Consider the following 20,153-nt stretch of genomic DNA (forward strand, 5'->3'; position numbering starts at 1 on the left):
AATGGTGCCTTCTGAGGTCTGAGAGGGTCTCCAGCTTTGGGCCCTGTACCAGGTACTTCTGGAGCTGTGAGACAGTGAGGGGCTTTGTTCCCTCCTGTATAATTGATAAATTACCATTGTTAGCACTAAACAATACAACTGAGCACAGAATGGAAACACGCTAATGCTTTATCCAGCTCCAGCAATTCTGCTCCTGTGCTCACACTGTTCTTAAATGTGCTAGGTATTTATTTGATGAAACAATAAGTTTTAGAAAAGAGAAAAATAAGAACTTCAAAGATAATAAAAACCTTGACTACATACTTTACCACAGGCAGCTGTGAATAAGCTTCAGTACTCTTTATTTTTAACATTCCAGATATGTAATTTAATGCAGGTCTAATGACAGTCTCGAACATGCTGCTTTAATCAAAATTGTTCAAGCTCTGTTCTGTGACAAGGGCTCACAAGATACCAGCAGGGTTGTCCATTTTCCCCACTTCTGTAGGGAAAAGAAAAAGGAGGGGAGGGGGACACTCTTGAACTTATGTTGCTATTGATGTGTAATATACAATAAAAAAACAGTTAAATTTCAATTACCCACAGGTAATTATAATTTTATTGTTTGACTGTACTATGGGGAATTTTGTAATTCCCAAGACTAATAATTTTCTATAATTTTACAGGTTGTCAAATAAACTATTAAAGATTATCTTTGAAAAGGATTCTGCAATTGTAAGGACATATCATACTGTTCCTGTACATTATTAGTAATTAGAGATCCCTGGATAGTGAAATATCCACACTATATGCTAGCTGCTGGATACCATATTTTCTCACAGCCTCCTGTAATCTTGAACCAAAGCTTTCAAACTTCTCAGCCATTGTAGCCTGAGTCACGTCCAAACTTTTATTAATATTCACTGCGCACTCATTAAGCAATTCTGGTGTGTTCCATCCATTAAACCTGTGCTTCCTGACAGGGAAAAGCAAAGGCTCCCAGGTCCATCCCAGAGCACTGGAAACAAATACAAAAGGGTTCATTCTGAACTCTGTGCCCTGAAGAGGAGATAGGGAAGAAGCAACGTTTGTACCAGCACAGAAGATGTGACTCTGCCCTGACAGTGCCTTCTGACAATGATGTGGCTTGCGCAAAAAGATGGATTTTGCTTCCTGATTTTACCCTAAAAACATGCATAGATGCAGATATGCTGGGGATCAGCATTGCATGTCCACGAGGAGGGGAATGGCAGGGGCAAGGTCTCCAGCCCATAAGAAGCAAATGAACTGGGGATATTCCCTCATGCTCATCAGCAAGTCCCCCAGATTTACTGGGCTGTTGGTGAGGAACTCCCCAGGCCAGCAGATACCGACATCTGCCCAGCTGAGCAGGCAGCAGCACCTTCCCCAGGTAATCTGGGAGAAGCCAGAGGCACTGGAGCAGCATGTGCTGGGTGACAGCATCCCTTACCTGCACAGGCCTTGCTGAGATCCTCCCAGCCTTGCAGGGCTGCAGTGCTGAGGAGGAGCAAGGAGGGATGAGCTGAGAGGAAGAGCAGCCCCTGAAGCGTTGCAGGAGCAGCTGGCACAGCCTGTGAGGGCAGCGAGCTGGGGTTCAGCAGCTGAGAGATGGCTGAGCTCTCGCCTGCAGAGCCATCAAAGGCACCATTCTTGGCTGGCAGCATTGTTTATTGCAGCTGCCCCAGGAGATCATCATTATTTGTTTTATCAGCCTCTCAGATGGCTGTGGGTGAGGGCTCTGTGCAGGAGGGACTTCACTGCCTTAAGAGCAGTCTCAGGACATGGGGACTCTCAGGCCTCCACCCTGGGGCCAGGGTTTGCACAGCCCCAGCCTTTGGGGACACTGAGCAGGAGCAGCTTCTCAGGGCTCTGGGCCCATCTGCAGGGGGGTTTGCCCTGTTCCCGGGGCCAGGAAGCCTCTGTGGCAGCTGCAGCACTCAGCAAGGGGCCTGGGCAGGGATTTCCCTCCCACCAGGGAGCCCAGGGTGGATTGTGTTGCTTTTAGGCAGTGTGGAGCTGGTGGAGCAGTATAAAGATACGGGAGCACAGGGAAGGATTAAGGCCAATGGACTGCAGCTCCCTGCCTGCCTCCAGAGACAACTTGGAGCCCATCAAAGGTATTAAATCTGAGGAGCCACTGTAGACACACACGCTGAGCTCTCTTTTCCAAGGCCTGCTCGCCTTGCTGTCCAGAGCTCATGTGGCACCTCTGGGAAGGTGTGGGAAGAAGGAAGAGTTGATAATTTGGAAAGCTCTTCACTCAGTGGCATTCCCTGCTCCTGACCGGCCTCTCTGCCTGCTAACCCAGCTCACTGAGACTGAACCCATTCCTCCAGATGATGGGCACTTACAATAAACAGAGGGAAAATCCAGAGCCCACAGAGAAGGCTCAACATGCTTCTGGGTAACAGACAGCACCATACACAAACACAGAGCCCTCCTTCCCCTTAATTCTGGTCTGTGCTTTTCCTGCTTAACACATTCCTTGTTGCAAGGAGAACACGTTCTGACAACTGAAGAGTGAAAGCAATTAGAAACAGAATTAATTGATAAAATTAAAGCCCTGCTTTCCTTATGTTTGTCATATGACTACAAATATTGTCACTGCCATTAATATTAATTAATATAATTATCAATGTTTCTAATCCCTACACATTTTGTTGAAAAGTTACTCTTAGCTCAAGAATATAATTGTTAAGTCGTGGAAATGTTAAGTAGCAGCTAAGCAAGTCCAAAGAATTAATAGCAAACTGTAGTTTATCCAGGGATTAGACTTTTAGCAATACATAATCACCTCTTCATGTGTTCATCCACATAAAATACCTTCCATCCCTCACTACACTTCTGCCTACTTGTCCTTGCAGTGCACAGTTTTCAAGAATTAAAAAAAAGACAGAAAGTAAATATTCTGTGCAGTTGCACGCTGTTCTTCAAGGTAAGTCACTGCACCAAGAGTTCTGTGCCCACAGCTGAGAGTAAAGTCAAGGTCAATTATCTCAGGCTGAAAGCCCTAATGCAGGCTACTTCTGTATAACACTGCAAAGCCTTTGTTTTGGAGTCAGGCAAAGCAATTCCTCTCTCTCCCAGCTTCCCCATGGGTTGTGTATCAGTTGGACTGTCACAGATTAGTGGAATAATCCAAAGTAACCCAAACCCTGCCCTGCTGCTGCCATGGAGCCGCCTCTCCTGGCGGGCGCTGCAGCAGAGCCTGCCCAGCCCCTGCCCCGTTGTTCCTGCACGGACACTCAGCAGCTCCTGCCTGGCACAGCAGGCAGCAGGGCGAGGTGCAGCATTCATCAGCTCTTCTGGAAAACAGCCAAAGTGCTTTAAAGGCCTTTGTTGTAGGGTACAGGGGTGTTTCTGCTAGAGGAGAATAATGTCATCATTTTGCTATTAATTTTTAATTGTATGTTGCTCTGCATTATTACCAGTCTTTACTGATTTTCCTGAGAGAAACGGGGATGCTGTGCAAGTAGTTTCTGTTAGGAATGCTGTTGGGCCACGCTGGAAAAGAAGTGACAGAAAAAAGCTGTTCTTCAAAGTTACTGCAGTCACCTGCTGCTGTCTATTCCTACAAGGTATCACATTAAATACTTATAAAATGTATGAGCTCAAGAAGATTCATGGAGAACTGCCACAGTTTTCCCTGTTGTCAGGTGTTTTTCTTTGCTTGTTTTTGTGGAGGTTTGTTTCTTTTTTTAATGGCCACCCTTTTTAAGGAAAAGTTACTTCTGAGAAATATTTTGCAAGCAAATTAAACTCACTGATGTGGATGAAATCAGTAGCAAGAGTAAGAAATGCATTAATTCTTCTCAGAAGACAATCTTTATCAAAAATGCTAAGATGCAGCCCACTGATACAGTTAAACTTTCTGGTAGAAACATGATTGTATCACTCACTTGTGCCCACTCACAAATCCTTCATTTCATCTAAGAGAAAACTGGCCATGAGGGGACAGGAAATCTTTAATCTGCTTTTCTCCATTTCTTCAAATATCTGGTTCTTATCAACCCGCATCGAACATGAGCGACACAAAACCCTCACGTCCTGCACTCCATAAAACAAATGCAAACAAAGCACAGACACGTCTCCAGTGTGAGAAGGATTCAGCACAACAAAGTATTGCATGGCAGCAAGGCTGCAGAGCACTCCTGCAAAGGCAGCTCTGGCTGCACATTCAGGAAGAAGAAATCAATTAGACCAAGAAACAAGTTATGCAGAAAAATCTACATTTTGCCACTGACCTAAGTATCAGGAGGGTAAAAGGGGCCCTTGATCTGTTCCCCCCAATATTTAAATATCATCCTTTGTAAAAAAATCGTGGTTTTTTTTCCTCTTGAATCCCTAATAGTAATTATGTATTTCAATGTAATACTATTTGTATTATACCATATAATGTATAATCCCTATAATAAATCACACTATGATAAATATTTTTATAACTATATATTAAAGTATTAATAATATAAACATGTATAAGAATATAGTTAGTTAGATTAAATAGCCATATACTACTATATGTTTAAAATAATTTTATAAATAATTTTATTTTTGGGCAGATATTCAAGGTTAGCTGTAATTTTTTGGACAGCTGGGAAATTCTGCTGAGAATTTGCAAATTTTGCACCTAATTCAGTTGAATTAGCTTCAAAATAGAGAAACAGATGATTTGATAAAGAAGAATTAGACACATTAAATTTTCAGTTAAAAAATACGATTTTCTATCTGGCCAGTTCTAAACTGCAGTTTTAGTCCTGGCATAAGCCCATGATCATCAGTGAAAAATGTGCCTTCATCTTCTCCATATCCAGTGCTGCAGGATCTCCAGTGGTGACCCAGGAAAGCTCTGATACATTCACAGTAAGTCTAGTAAGCACTTTCCCAAATAGTGATTCTTTCCTGAGCTGGGGCCAAAATAGGTCAAGTAAAGGGAAAACCAAAAATGCAGACTGTGAAGCAACCTGCCCATAATTTCCATAAATCAGAGATTAAACCTCTCGTACAGTAGCCTCTTCTAGGGGAACTGCATTCATCATTCCAGGAATTAGTCTAACCAAGGCTTATTACTGCAAAACTTAAAATACAGTATATTATTAATTTGGATTATGCTGTTGCTTCACAGCTTTGAAAAAAACAAAACAAAAACTCCTGAATTTGCAGTCACCTTTGGTAGCAAGGTTCTGTTCTCTGCCTGTTTGAGATATTTCTTTCCATCTCCTGCACCATCATGTTTCAGTTCCTGAGAGCTGTAGATATTTATTCAGTGCCCTTCTATCTTGGCCATCACAAATAGCTCTCTGATAACAAATCACACTCTCTGAGCATCATTTGCTACCAGAAAGGATCCTCAAGAAGCACATGCTCCGTGACACAGGATATTCCCTGCTTTGCTGTGAATGCCATGAAGAGTTTCACAAAATCAGCCTCCTTGCATTGAGAGGGTAAGAATGCATCATCTCAGTAGTTTTACCACTTCTCATTGCCTGTTTAAGCTTCATGCTTAGTCCCTGCTCCCTGGCTCTTCAAATGAATGCTGCTACTTAAACACAGAGAGCGATATGTGCTTAGTGAGAGATTCAAGGATTTCAGCCATCAATAGAGGTTTAATTATGTGCTGGTGGATGCTCAGGTACTACAACGATGGCTGTTGTATAAATTGCACAAAGCCAGCACAGAAGAGACCACTCACAGCTCATCCTACATTCTGCTCCTGCAATTTAGACAAAATAAAATGTAATGCATGGTATTAACTTGCATCTTCTTCTCGCCTATGTCATAACCCATCATGTAATGTGATGTTATTCCGTGTCGTGTCATGGGTAACATGATGCAACACCATGTCACACTTCAGGAAATATTACTGAGCAAGGGCTGATTCTTGTTAGCAGTTCAGAATGCGAGCCTCTGATCCAAACATATTGTGGCTGTGGCTGATGGGAAGGCATCAAACTGAGAGCTGCGTTGGGCAAATGTTTTTCTTCTCTGACTTGGCCAGCAGATGTCCATTTGTCAGGTTTGGGTTCAATTGAGATTTCTTTGTCACGAGCACTTTCTCTTGTAAAAGAAATAGCAATTTTATGGCAAGCCAAATACTGAAAAGAAAAGCCCTTAGAAATACATAATAAATGTATATTAGCGAGACAGAAAATTGGAAAATGGCCACCTGCCAGCAGCCACATAAATTTTGGAGGCAATGCATTTTTCTGCCATTATGCATTATCACAGGAATTGCAAATATTTATTAAAAGCATTAAAATGGTGAGAATGTTAAATGTTTCCTTCAGTAGTGGAAATTCACAGTGCCACATAGAAGATAGGATATTCTGATACAATGTTTATTAAAATGACTTCATTTTATTAGGCTGTCGTACACAATAAATGTGCAGGTACAGTTAACAAAAGATCTATTGTGGATATGGGAGATTTGTGAGTAACACTTCAAAAAAATAATCTCTTCTGAACTCTATTCATATAAAAAGCATGCTACAAACTTTCATTAACTTCCTTAGAACCAATTACTTTCTGAGCTTATTTTCTTTTTCTGCCATCCCCCTGTATTTTGTTAGTCAATTTGTTTACTCACATTTTAATGCTTAACAGGATTAAATGCAGTTTATCTTTAATTTATATACAAGTGAGCTGAGTGTATACGTGGAGCAGGCAACAAAATATGACGATTATTTTGGGGTTCATTTACAGGTCTAAACATGAATGACTGTAATATATTGGCACCTCAGTATCTTTTCATCCATAAGCAAAACAATATTAAAAGATCAGTGGGAGCTCCATAATATTGATTGAGAAGAAAATCACATTCTGGTTTTGCCCACATTTTCTGCTGGGATTAATCACAGTGATTTTGTTTCCAAGGTTTTGTTGCAGCAAGATACAGACTCAGGCACACCCTGACGGGGTCACTTTGCTGGTTGGCTTTGCTGGGCTCTGAGCCCCTTCCAGCAGCCCCTGAGCACTGATGGGGACAGTGACATAATCCCTGCAAAAACAGGACTCTGCAGTGAAAGCAAGGAGGGTGGCTCTTGCCTTCACAACTGAAAGTGTCCTCAGAATAGCTTCTAAAAGTCATTTTTTAATTTAAGAAATGAGCAGAGAAATAAGGAACCACTACTGAGAGTTTTTTTCTTACCCAAGTGTTCCTCAATTCCTTACAGTCCATTAAGGAAGAGGTGGGGTTGGAGTCTATGTTGTAGGCAGGGGGTGAATAGATCAAAGTTACAAGACCTCGGATTTATGGAGAGTCTTATGCAAGGAAGAAGCTGCCTCTGGAAGATAAAATTTCAGAAATAAAGGATTTTTCTCTCTGCCTTTATATGGTGCAGTTTTATTCCTTTCTGACAAACACGGAGTGGTGGTGGGGGGAGTAACTTGCATGAAAAAACCACTTTTTTTGCCTTGATCCAGACAGTTTGTGTGGATTTGTGGAATAATAGAAGTGGTGCATGGGATTTAGCACAAAGGGTGGATGTTGGAGAGAGACCTCGGCCACCCCACAGGCAGAGGCAGAGCCTGTGCTGCTTTTAGAGGGGCAGGTGTGACATCCTGTCAGAGTCAGGAAGCAGGGCTGGCACTGCCTCTGTCCAAGGCATTTGTGGGATTCAGTCCCTGTAAAACGAGGAGTCAGCACTTCAAGCAATGCAAACCCATTTGCTTGGCCAACCTTATTTAATATGAAGCATGTTTTATCTTGATTTAGGTGGTTGTTGTTCTTTAATTAAAGAAATTATGGGAGGTCATTCTCATTAGTTTAGAAGAGTCCTCACAGAAGGGGTTTGCACTGATTTAACCTCAGGGTAAACTGGCACAACTTTTGCATGTAAATAGGATTTAACACTGGACACTTTGTGTGTAATCCAGCTCTTCACTTATGACATTAAAGGAATACTTGGAATACTGACTGAAATAAAAAGATAATGAAGATAAGCTGGGGTCTAACCGTGAAATTTATCAAATGATCTGCGGTGGCAGCCCGGAGCTCTGCAGCGGCAGGGAGGGGACACCACAGGCTTTGTGCTGGGGGCAGCGCAGGCAGCTCTGTCCCTGCACGGTGACACGGAGAGAGACTGGACTCAACTCCCACTGCTCAGGCTGGCCAGACGGAGCAGGAGCTGAGGGGCACAGAACCAGGCAGCAAGAGGCCAGGGCAAGCTGCTTCCCTTCCCCACCGGCCCAGGCAGCCGTGCCCCGGGGCTGGAGCATGGCACAGGTGCGTGGCAGCAGCGGGGCCACCACTGCCATGGAAAAGATTTGCCATGAAAGGAAAAAAGGGAAAAAGGGAAAAAAGCAGCGGCATGAGAAGTGCCAACTAAATGGCGCTGTCTTTAATTGGTACCACCAAGGGCTTTGTGCGGTCAGCACGCTTTTCATGTTTATAATAGAATCACCAAATTCGACTGATCTGAAGGGCATCTGACTGTTTTACATTAATCACAAGCTATACAGCAGAGGCTGAGAGCAAGTGGGCAGATACCCTGGTGGAGTAGCACTAAGGAGCTCTCATTATAATCATCCTGCCAAATCAAAAGAAAAACCCTAAGGCTCCTAATAAAGGAGACCACTGGACTAAACAAATTGAACAAGTAGCTAGACATGCATGAGCTTAAAACTAACGGTGTCAATCAGATTTTCCAGAGCTGCTCACTCTGCTCACTTCTCCAGAGCACACATGGAAGGGACACAGGGACAAGGTGACACGAGGGTGCCAGCATGGCCCCAGTGCTGGGCAGGCAGGTACAGGGACACTCTGTGAAGCCACTGCAAGGAGTCACTATGGAACACTTCTAAACTGATCCAGCACTAAGGAAAGGGGTGGTGAGAATGGGGACCTCATCCACACAGCATATCTGAATAGGCTTCCAGTCTCACTACTTCCATTGGTTACAGGTCAGGAGAGACCAAAGAAAGGTCTTGGAACTCAGAATTTTGTATGTCTCTAGGACAGAAAAAAGGTTCAGCACCCTGGAAGCTCTGCCCACTTCTCACCTTCCTGCACCTGCTGAATGGAGGTCATTATATTAGTTATATTCCCTACTGAAAAGGTGGGTCACTGCTTTCTGAAAAAATGCAGTTGGTACCAGTGAAAAATCCACAAAAATGAGAGAATAAGAAAATTCTAAATTTAGAAGCATGGGGATTTGTTTGGTGTTTTCTAAGACAAATGATGGGTCGGTTCCACAAGCTACCCCTTCTCAAAAGCCATCAGGCAGGAGAGCAAGATTTTGAGGTCCTCTCTCAAAACTCAAAGAAAAAATAAATCTGTGCACAGAGTGAATACCCAGGGAAGAAGAAGAAACAAAAAACATTAGGGTCAGTATTTAGTACAGCAACCAGGGGGAGATGGAAAAACGGAAAGTTTCAACAGGGACAGATGGATGGGGGATGATGCACCTGAGGAATCAGGTGAAGGCATCAAAGGAGAGGTTTTATGGAGAGAAATCCCCTTTGAAGAACCATGGCTAAAACACTGTTGGCTTTTGAAGTATTGGGAAATTTTCCCTATCTGCACCATGACTATTGTCACTGGCTCTGTCCCCTGTCACCATCTGAGTGGTGGCAGCTCTGCATGGACCCTGCAATCACCAGAGAGGAGGCAGAACTGGGGCTCCTCTTGCTGGTAGTGTTTTGAGAAATTATTATTATTTATAAATGCATTTTTTTTTAGTTCATTTCTCCTTTTCCCATTTTTTTTTCTATTGCTTCTCTTTTATATATTTTTTTTTTTAACTCCACACTGTAATAAATCAACATATAAATGCACTGGTTTATTTCCACCTGGAATGTTGGAAGACAAATAGTACAAAAGATCAGTTTGGTCATTTACCATATTGGTTTAGCATGGTAATACTGTTGGGGTTTTTTCATTTCTCATTTCAAGACTGTAAACAAATGCTGCAAGAACAGATCAAATACTCCCTACCTAAGACAGTGCAATGGAAACATCAAACCTGGTTTTTGAAGGCCAAACTGCACCTCCTTTACTTTTTCATAGAGAAAACTCAGAATTTTGAATCAGCCTGAAATTTGAAACTACATTTTTGCCAAGCAGCAAAAGCAGATGCACCCTTAGCCACGCTAAATCACAAACACATACACACATGGAGATGAGGAAAATGCACATTAAATATGAAAAAGTATTCCTTTCAGGCAGAAGATAAACAACCCTACTACAAATTAGCTCTCGGCCCCGTCAGGTGTGAATCTCTCTTGTCAATACGTACCAAATTCCCTGAGATAGAACCACATGGTCATGAATTTTATTTCTCTCCTGCTTAATTCCTAGTACCACTCTCCCTTGTGGATTTACTCAGGGATGATTTACAGTGGGAAAGGTGACATTAAACACGTCATTGAGCATGCAAAGATGCTGCACTCAAAGCAGCATATGCTTGACTTTGTTAAAAGATGAATGCTGTCAACTCCACAGTGCCCACCAAGATCTGGCCTCCTTTTTCTTCCCAACAAACTTTGAGGAAGATGCAGACATGAGTCTTGACACTGAGAGAAATAAAAGTTAATGTATTCATGACATGATTTCACTTGCAGCCTGATTTAGCAATGTCTTGTCTAGTTTGGATCTGCTGTTGCTTTTCCTAATTTACTCATTGCACAAAGAAAATAAATAAATAAGTGCACTATAGTCTTATTTATCCTTCTTTGGACATTTCTTTACCAGGCAGATGGTCAATTAAGAGCACTAAACAATGACACTGTTTTCTCTGTAAACATTTTTTTTCTAATAGCCTAACAAATGAGAATCTGTGCTGCCATACTGCTGAATACCATCTTGACTTTCTAATTACAAAGAACTGTGTCTTGATAGTAACAATTACAGCTGTAACAATGATGCTGGTACTTGAACAATATAGTTGGAGGCAAAGTGCTTATCGGAATATTCACAAATAAAGGCTTCCATTTATGCCAGCGCTGGAGATGGGAGGTTAAACAGTTGGGGGTGGGGAGGTGTAGAAGAAAGGTTGAAAACATTGGTTTAGTAGCTACAGATGTGAATTTGAATCCAATTACATGAAAAGGAAGGGGGGGCTGAAGCATGAAAAGATGCTGTTTCCTTCTGTTTGGCTAATCAATAGGTTAAAGGGTTAGTAAAATTAACATGTTAATAACATTCATTTTACTATTTATGTACCGGTCATAGTATCTGCAGAGAACTATGTCTTGTGAGTAATCCACATGTTTTTATGCCTGTTTTTTTCCCTTTTGCATCTGAAATGCTGAAATGGTCAGTATATTTTTTCCCCCAGTGTGTAGAAATTAGCTTCTCAAGTCTTTAATTTGCCCTGCCTTTCTTATTTAACTTCTTAAATCCAACCCATCCAAGGTTTGGGTGGGTTTTTTTCCTTGTTTGAACGCAAAGCTCCCAAACCCCAAAGCAAAGGGGGAATGCAGTCCCTGAGCTCAACACAGACCCACAGCACCAATGTCCCAGGGGAGCAGGTTGGCACCAGGGTGCCCCAGCAGCATCTCAGAGGGAATGGGTTCCTTGGAGGAAGCTCATCCTGCTGCTGGTTCCTCCACCGTGCCTGGTGCCACAGGAGCCCCTGGCCCTGCTCTGTGCCCACGGGCAGGGTGGCGTTTGCCTCCCGTGCTCCCTCCCTCGCTGGCGCTCCCACCGCGCTCCAGCCGCTCTCCGAGCCGTAATTTAGCCCACACTTATTAATCAGTGCACATAATTTGTCTCTAATGCTGTCAATTTAAGATGGCAACCTGACTTTTTTTGGAGGGGGCAGGGTCAACAATTTAATGAATCTCGTCTGCATTTTAATTCAGACCTAATAATCTGCCTCTGGCAGTTTTCTTAGAAAAGCGCAAGGTTTTCCAGGATTTTCTTCCATCAAATCCAGCACAATGGGATGTTTACCTTCCTGCCTTGGATATGCTCAGCCCAGGGTAAGTCACACACACAGACCTACCTTAATCAAACTGGGACATGGCCTAAATCTCCTGATTTGGCCTTTGGAGGGTTTTCCTGGGGAAAAAGGAGAAATCTGGGGCTGTGCAGTCCCTTTTCTGCACAAATTGATGCACAGTTGTAGGCACAAGACCCCAGACTTCCATGATTCACTGCCCCTCATGGAATAACTTCACAAATGGTCAGAGCATCCAAGGCACATCTCCAGAAAAGCTTTCTTTAGTTATCCCCATGCTTTTCTATTTTTCCTTCCTACAGTAAAGTCCCACAGGAGGGGAAAAAAGATGCAGAAAGGAAAGAGGGTGCAGAAAATTCCATCCTCCTGATGAACCAGCATGGATGGGTTTGTCTAATTGCAATGGCAGGAGGCTTGCACCCAACGGAGCAGCTCAGCAGCCTTCCTTGGGTCAGAATAAATAAAATTCCCCAAAGCAGAGGCTCTGGATGCCCATGTCAGATGTAACCAGAATAGACTTGGTTATTAGGAGTGCTGTGACTCTGCCCAGTGCTGACAGGAGCTCCTGCCTGGCTTTCAGTCACCGCTGTCACTCGCCCTGACAACGCGGGCACTTAATGTATGCACGGCACTGCTGCACACGCAGCTGCACTCCCAGCACATTGTGCTGTTTACCCCTGCTCCTTTGTACCAGGGCCTGCAGTCATTTTCCTCCCAGTACCACAAAATTCCTCAACTTAAAAAAATTTGCCCTCATTTTGTTTGCCCTTAATAGAAAAACAACCCTTTTGCAGCCCTGCCACCAGCATGGCCATCGCACTCTGCAGCATCACAGGCACAAAAATGTCACATTTCACATTTCCATCAGAGGGGTCTCCTATATATTTTTATGCATATCCTTCATGTCTCTCTGCCACACATTATTTCTTTCCCTTTAACAGGTGCTTAGCATATTTTATGTTTTCTGAGCAGTACTGGAAGGGGCATTCCTGCAATGTACCCAAGTACAGACAGTAACAGCAGAGGGGTTTTATGTCCCAAATTACCTCCTAGTGCTGGTACCTCTGACTGCCAGCACAAGGTGCTCCTGAGCACCTACTGCTTCCCAGACCTCCAACAGCTGCACTCCAGTGGCTCTTTGAGTTTTCCAGGAGGAATCACCTGTCATTTGACTGATTTACCACTCATATTCATTATTGTCCCCTCCTGCAAAACTCTGCCAGCCTCGGGTGTCTGGCCTCACCACCCATTACAAAGCAGCCCCATCTGCCACACCATTAATGCCACTAAGTCTACTCCATTTTCAAACCTAAACTCCAAGCTGGGAATCAAGGAAGACAGAAAACCAAATTCCCATATCCTGAACTACTGCAGGTAAAGCGTATCATTTCCTGATCCATAAGCATCTTTATCTAGGAACTTAAAAAACCCCAAAGATAAAATATTTCCCTTAGTTCAGGCATCTCCCAAACACAGGGGTAAGGTCAGTAGAAAGATGCAATGGGGAATTCAGTGAAATTCTCTCATCTCAGTTGCAGGTCTACATTCAATGGGCTCGTGTTAATGCCCTTTGCTTTAGCTGCTGCAGTGTCAGAGCGATATAATCCAAGCAGAGTCACCTGAAGTAGTCCATAACACACTACTTAGTTTAAATTCCTTTGTCTGGCCACAAATGTCCAGTTCTAGCTAAAAGCTTGAAAGTGAGACAAATGGTAAAATAGACACTTCAAGAGAATAAAATTGTGAAGTGCTCAGGTAGCACTGTGGAGAAGGGAGTTTCAATTCAGAGAGCTTTCCAGATGAAACAGACAATTAAACCCTTATTGAAAAGAGATTCTGCCATCCCCCCTTCTTTTCTTTTTTTTTCCCTTTTAAGCAAGGGGAAAATAATACTGGGAATTTAGAAACATGAATTTTTAAAACCTAATAAGCTACACTAACAATCTACACAATTCCCTTTTATTAAAATATTTATTTGGAAATGCAGGATTTGTGGTGAGGGCAGGCTGGGTAAGCAGGTCTGAATGCTGCTTGTGCAGGGGGCTCAGTGGGACCCCCAAGGGCAGGGCTGTCCTTGGCTCAGCCCTGGAAAGGTTCCCCTCCTTGTCCCTGCACATGCTGGAAAGGAGCAGACCATGAATGGCACATTTATGGCATTTATGGGGCAGGGGCTGTAAAGCACCCTCTTATATCCATGGGGACAGAGACAGAGAAGGAGCAGCATGAGCACTCTGCAGGAATGGAGACCTGGGAGGATCCAAGCACTTTTCCTGACCTTGCCAAACCCCCCAGTGCTCCACCAGAAGTGCTCCTGAGATCAACTTGCATCTGACAGAACATTTGGGTGCTGGCAGAGAGACATATTCCATGGATTTGTTTCCCTGGGCACCTCCAGCCACATCTATGTTGCTCACTGTAGGACCTTGATGTCTGCTTCACTGTTAGTACAAAAAGACACTTAGAAACTCCTGGGGGAAAAAACCAGCATTCACACATTCTCCAAGGGAAGAAAAACCACATTTCAGTGGCGCTTACACTTTTCAGTAGTAGATACAGAGGTAGTTGTAGGCTCAATTTCCTCTCCCTTCCCTTCTCACCTTGCTCTTGTCCCAGTACCAAATACATTCAAACTGAACAAACACTTTTCTGCCAGCCTGCCTCATGCCTCGTGCTTTGGTTCATCTTTTATTGGAATTTTCTGCAATCTTTTTGACCTAGCCCACTTTTCTTCTCCCTCTGCCTCCCTTCCCTTACATTTCCGTTCCGTGTGACTAAACTCCAGCCTTCTCCCTCTTGCTCTCACACACAATGCTATTAAAATTAAATCCTTTTGTGCAACTCTCTACTTTATTATAGGTCTTCGAGCCATTCCTGAAATCCCAAGCCAGTCTTTGTAAAGTCTTAGTTCACCTGAAGGCAAACTTTAGCACATGGTTTGCTTCAGATAAGGCTCCTTCTCCCCACCAGAAGGGAGCTCACCTCCAAAGATTGCCACGTTTTGCTGCACATAAAATGACCACACAAAAGAAATGTGCATGTTCCTTTCTTGCAACACAAAAATATGCACAATATAAAATATAAAATAACATAAAAGGACTGGTCTGATTGAGGAGAATCAGCCCTGAAGGAATCCAGTGAAGAAATCAGTGCTGCACTGCCTTCCTGCACCAGAAATCCTGCCTTGCATTTCCAGGGATGAAAAATGCCTGAAAACATCAGTAGGCTCCCAGGTAACAAATCAATGATGCCTTCCACTTTTGAAGGAGAGGGAATTTAAACCACCAGGTCCTCCACCATGTGCTCCTCTACCTGGAAATGTGTCCCAGCTCCCTGTGTGCAGCAGAGAGGATGGACTTTATCTTGTCCTGAGCAAACCTCCTAACCATGAACAGGAGTGCAAACAGGCATTTCTCACCAGTCTCCCAACCACCTCCAAGCCCCATCTATGTTCAGCACCCCGACAATACTATGACCTGTGAGTCCTCAGCAAGCTGAAATATGTGACAGAAGTCTCAGTTGATATGTACATGACTAACACACTCAAGGATGTTCCTCTGGGACAACAAAGATAACAGGGCCCAGAGCAAAACTGTCAAGAGGGAAAGAGCTTCAAGGGGAAAAAAACCTTAATATTGAACTCACCAGTCACCAAGTACTCATGCAAGAATTGCTTTTCTTCCTTTTTTTTCTGAAAAATAAACTTGTCTTGGAACAAGTGAAGGCAACATCACCCCACCAGACTCACCACTGTCAATTATAAGCACATACAGAATGGGAGGAAGTTGTCTGGGGAGAAGACAAAGATGAGGCCATGGAGCCAGGAGAGGAAAAGCAGACCAGAACCTTGGGACTTGGACACTTGTCCCTTCCTCCTTCCAGTGCCCAGGTACCAGATAAGCAGTGAGATGTGAGGATAAAAGCTGTGATTAAACAGCTTCACTGCCCTGATCCTGCAGCAGCAGCACTGCCCTTTGCCTGTCTCTCCGCAGAGGCACTGCCAGGAAAGGACCAGAAGAAGGGATCTGAAAGTAAAGACTCCAAGTCAGGAATAACCAGCACAGAGCTACAGACCCTGGTGCAGAAAGGACCACTGACACAAAGCTCCTGGGGGGGAGCTGAATTTAGGGAGCTGCCTCCAAAAAGCCTGCAATACCATGGAAATGGAGCCCATGTCCTGATGAAACAGCAGCACAGCTGCAGGCACAGCAGGAGGGAAACTCACCAGGAGCCAGCAGAGAGAAGGAGGCTCCTCAGAAAAGGGACAAATGTCAACCCCAGAGCTGGGTGTGAGCAGCCCCTTCTCAATCAAGCTCTGTTTGATGACATGAGGAAGGGGGAAAACTCAGAAGACTCCTTTTGCAACAGAAAATCATGACTGGAAATACCAATTTTGATACTGAAGCCCAGAAGAAGGAGTGACCAAACGCAGAGGTGTCTTTCCTACACTGTGGATTTGCCAGGCTGCCTCGACTTCCCTCTCCTTGGGCGCTGCAATGCAGTGAAAGCCAGGTGCTTTGTAAAATGAAAATGCTGCAGAAGCTCTAGGTGCAAATGCAGCATGTGCAAAAGCCCTTTTATTCAAACTGTGCTACTTAACAAAGTGGTTTGTGAAACTACTTTCGAGCCTTCAGCAATTTTCCCTGCTTGAAGAAATCATTTTAGCATCTTCTTCATGGGCTGTTCATAGACTTCAAACCTCCAGGTTCACCCCATGGTGTCACCTGCAAGGGCACTACAGGCTGGGGATCACAAGTACAGCAGAACTGGAAAGTTCATTTCACATATTGTTTCAGCCCCAGTACTTAATTCTGGGAGGAGGTGATTTTGCATCAGAATGAGACATGCTGGGTACAAACCACAGATTACTTTTCAGAGGAGTTAATCTTCCTATCCATTATCTGGAGTAATTCAAAAAGCACAAAAAATGGAACTGTTCTTGAAGAAAGAATTCATGTTCAGGTAATTACAAATAACAGACACATCTGGTTATCTTAATTGTTTGGGAATGTCTCAATTATCTAAGAATGTTTTCATAAGGACTCAGAGACAGTAAAACTTTCTCACAGCAGATTGCATTCACTGATGAGAGGAAATTCAGTGGAGCTAAAACACTGGAGCGTGCTTAGACCCAGAGAGCACTTTCAGTCCCGTTGGCAATGGGCTTTATTCGCCTCTAAAGTACCACAGACTATGAAGTGAGAAATGGGAAAGTCCTACACAGGCAGCAGCAGCCCCTTTCCCTGCTGGCTGCAGCTTTTCCAGCACTCCTGTGAAAATGAAGGAGTTTTTGTGTACTGGTGGTTCAGCCAGAAAATGACAGCAGTGATTTTTCAGGCATCTGCCCCAAAGAGAGGAGAGTCAGGTAAAGGCCCTTGTCCTGCCTGAGGGCAGCGCAGGCGTTTGGTGGCTGGTGGGTGGCACCCCTTCCCTCACAGATACTTGGGGTGTCTCCTGCCCAAGGGGAGCTCATTGCAGAGGAGCCCCTGCACTGCTGAATTCACCTGAATAGAGCAGAGGCTGCTCATCGGAGCCCAGAGCCAAACCCCAGAGAGGGGGACTTCAAGCACCTCAGGCAGAGCCTGGTCCCAGTGGAGCTCAATGTTTCATCATGTAGCCTGCAGGAATCAGCAGTGAGCCTCTGGGAATTACCTCCCACAGCTCCAAATGCCTGTGTGCAGAGGGGTGGCAGCGAGGCAGAGAGGGGAGCTCTGTGCTTTTGCCGGGGTGGCTGCGCCCCACTGATGGAGCTGGGAGGTTTTCTTACACATCTGTCCCCACTCCTCCACCTGGGCCACCTGGGTCTGATCTTTCCTGCCAAGGGCTGGAGAAGCCCTCAGCTCCTGCCTTGCTGATCCTAACCAGCACCTTTGTGAGGCAGACATGGCTGGGGTGAATCCTGTCACTGGAGTGAATGTCCCCCCGTGGCTCGTGGCAGCAGCCAGGAGGGTGTGCCGAGGCTCCACACAAATCCCAATCAATATTATTTATCTGGCTGATCTGCGAGCCAGCCACATCCCCTCCACCTAATGCCCACTCCCATCCCCTCCACCCTATGGGTATCAGCAGGAGGGAACCTGATGTATGCTGGTAATTATCTGCTGCTGAAAAGAAGTGCTATTTCTCTTATTTTTGTAATGCAGATCAATGCACATGTCACTACTGAAAAGCTGTGTCATTTAGGATGGAGCATTAACTGCTAGGAATGGATTTTGAAGCTCCCCACTTGTGGGTGGAATATTTTCTGGAGGAGTTGAGCCTTTCGAATGCTGAATTTCATTTATCCCACTGCCTCTTTAAGAGTAGTCGGTGGAGGAGAGGGTGTTTGAGAAAGTGACAGTTTGTCATCTCCTTCCCCAGCGAGCAGGAGCTGGGGACAAAGTGGTGGCAGGGAAAGAAGCAAACTGGCACGGGGAGGTGAGTGGGGGACATGGCTGGCTTTGCAGCAGCCCTGCAGTGGGATGAAAGAATGGAGAATCCAGAGGGCAGCTCCTGGGGGGAGAGAAGGAAGGTGTTCCTGTGAGCAAGAACATGGTAAGGCACCCAGGGAAAGAACAGAAGGAAGGCTTGAAAAAGGGCAAAAGCTGGATGCTACACTTGATTTCCAGATTTGCACCTCTCTCAACACACACACACACGGACACCCACACACCCTCCTTCTGCCAAAATTGCTACCCAAGAGCTGTGCTAGCATGGACTATCCAAAAAGGGTCCATTTGATTTGCAGTCAGAGGGAAGAGTTTTCCAAGTTTCCTTCTATTTTTCACAGGAATGAAACAGAAACTTCTCTGGAATCTTGCTCAGAAAGTGAAAACAAACTCTCCTTCTGTCCATCAAGCCCAGCTAAAGAAAAGCACATAATGGTCACAAGCTGGAGTTCACTGTGGTTCCTCACCAAGAAAACCTCAAAATCTGTCAAATGATCGTCAATCAGTTGACAGCCATGAAATTACGAACTCCAGTTCTAACTGGGAATTTTTACCAACCCTCCTTAACACCTTAAGGATAACCTGGTCACATCAAACTGCAAAGCCACACAGTCACCTAAAATGAAGATTTTGGCAAAGCAATTACTCAAGTGCTGCCATTCTGCACCCAAAATCACAAATTAATGTGCACCTCTCCACTCATGCTACACCCTTCCTCAGCCCACAGGTGAGGGTGTTGACAAACCTGAGACTCACTGAGCATTAATAAAACGTGACCCATCCCTTTCCCCACTTGCTATTTGCCATTGTTAAAACAGGCATTTGCCTTACTTTACAGCTATGATTTTTAGAGCATATGTTCACTATGTACGGCTCCTTTTTGAAAGTTCTGTTACTCTTTGGAATTGCTCAAAAATGTCAATATTCTTTTGAGTACTTGATATTTACAGTTTGATATTTAAAGTGTGCAATTTGTTATCTAAATTGCATAGCACACATTCAGCTTCCCAACTGAATGACCTAGCTTTTATAAACCTTCCCAGCTTTCACAGGAAAAGGTTTTGTTTAGACACGAAACACCTTTCCATGATTAGACAAATATCAGCTACCTAGGAAAAGCATTGCAAAAAAGGGTTATGAACAAAGAGAAATAGAAATTATATTTAGAACTCCACAGAGATGCAAATAGTTATTCCCTCCTTCACCTACAGCCCATACGTAGTGCCCAGATTGTTTTTCTTTTTTACTGATGTTGATTTTCTTTTCATACTCAGAAAAGAAGACACATGGCTAGTTTGAAAGCTGATCAGATCCCTCGTTCATTTGAAAAGCTTATTTCTAAATAGTACTTGCAAATATGTGATGAGCATAAATTTGGAAACTGCTGAAAAACTAGTTCTGTGTGTCATAACACAGGGTGTTGGGTTTTTTGCTGCGGGACTGGAGGATGAGGAAAAGCCAAACTCCTGCCCAAAACCCAGCCCGTGGTGACCAGGGGAGGATCAGGGAAGCGGCATTTTCGTGGACACATTCCATGTCCCTTTTCACTCGAGCAGACAAGTACATATGACCTCTTTGCAATGATTCAGAGTTTCAAAGCTGTCTCCTTAAGCCTCTTGATCACCACTTGTCCCTCCCCATTGACAAGCTAAGCACTTACAAGTTTTGAAGCCTCCTTGGCTCACTTTTAAATTTTCCTTTCCACATCTTATGCCAGCAGTTACCCAGAGGGAGAAAAAAAAACCTCACCATATCCATCCTTCAAAAAGTCTAACTTTCACTCTGCTAGTCCTAATCCATTATCTAGGCCCACTAATGTGTACTACATCAT

General features: G+C 44.1%; 1 long non-coding RNA gene across 1 annotated transcript in view; it reads right to left on the bottom strand.

Moving 5' to 3' along the window:
• The window catches only part of LOC134416303 (uncharacterized), a 40,414-nt gene that overhangs the window by 6,915 nt on the left and 13,346 nt on the right, over positions 1–20,153 (bottom strand). The gene's annotated exons all lie outside the window — the stretch shown is intronic.

Source organism: Melospiza melodia, chromosome 3 (assembly GCF_035770615.1).
Source record: "Melospiza melodia melodia isolate bMelMel2 chromosome 3, bMelMel2.pri, whole genome shotgun sequence".
Lineage (NCBI taxonomy): Eukaryota > Metazoa > Chordata > Aves > Passeriformes > Passerellidae > Melospiza > Melospiza melodia.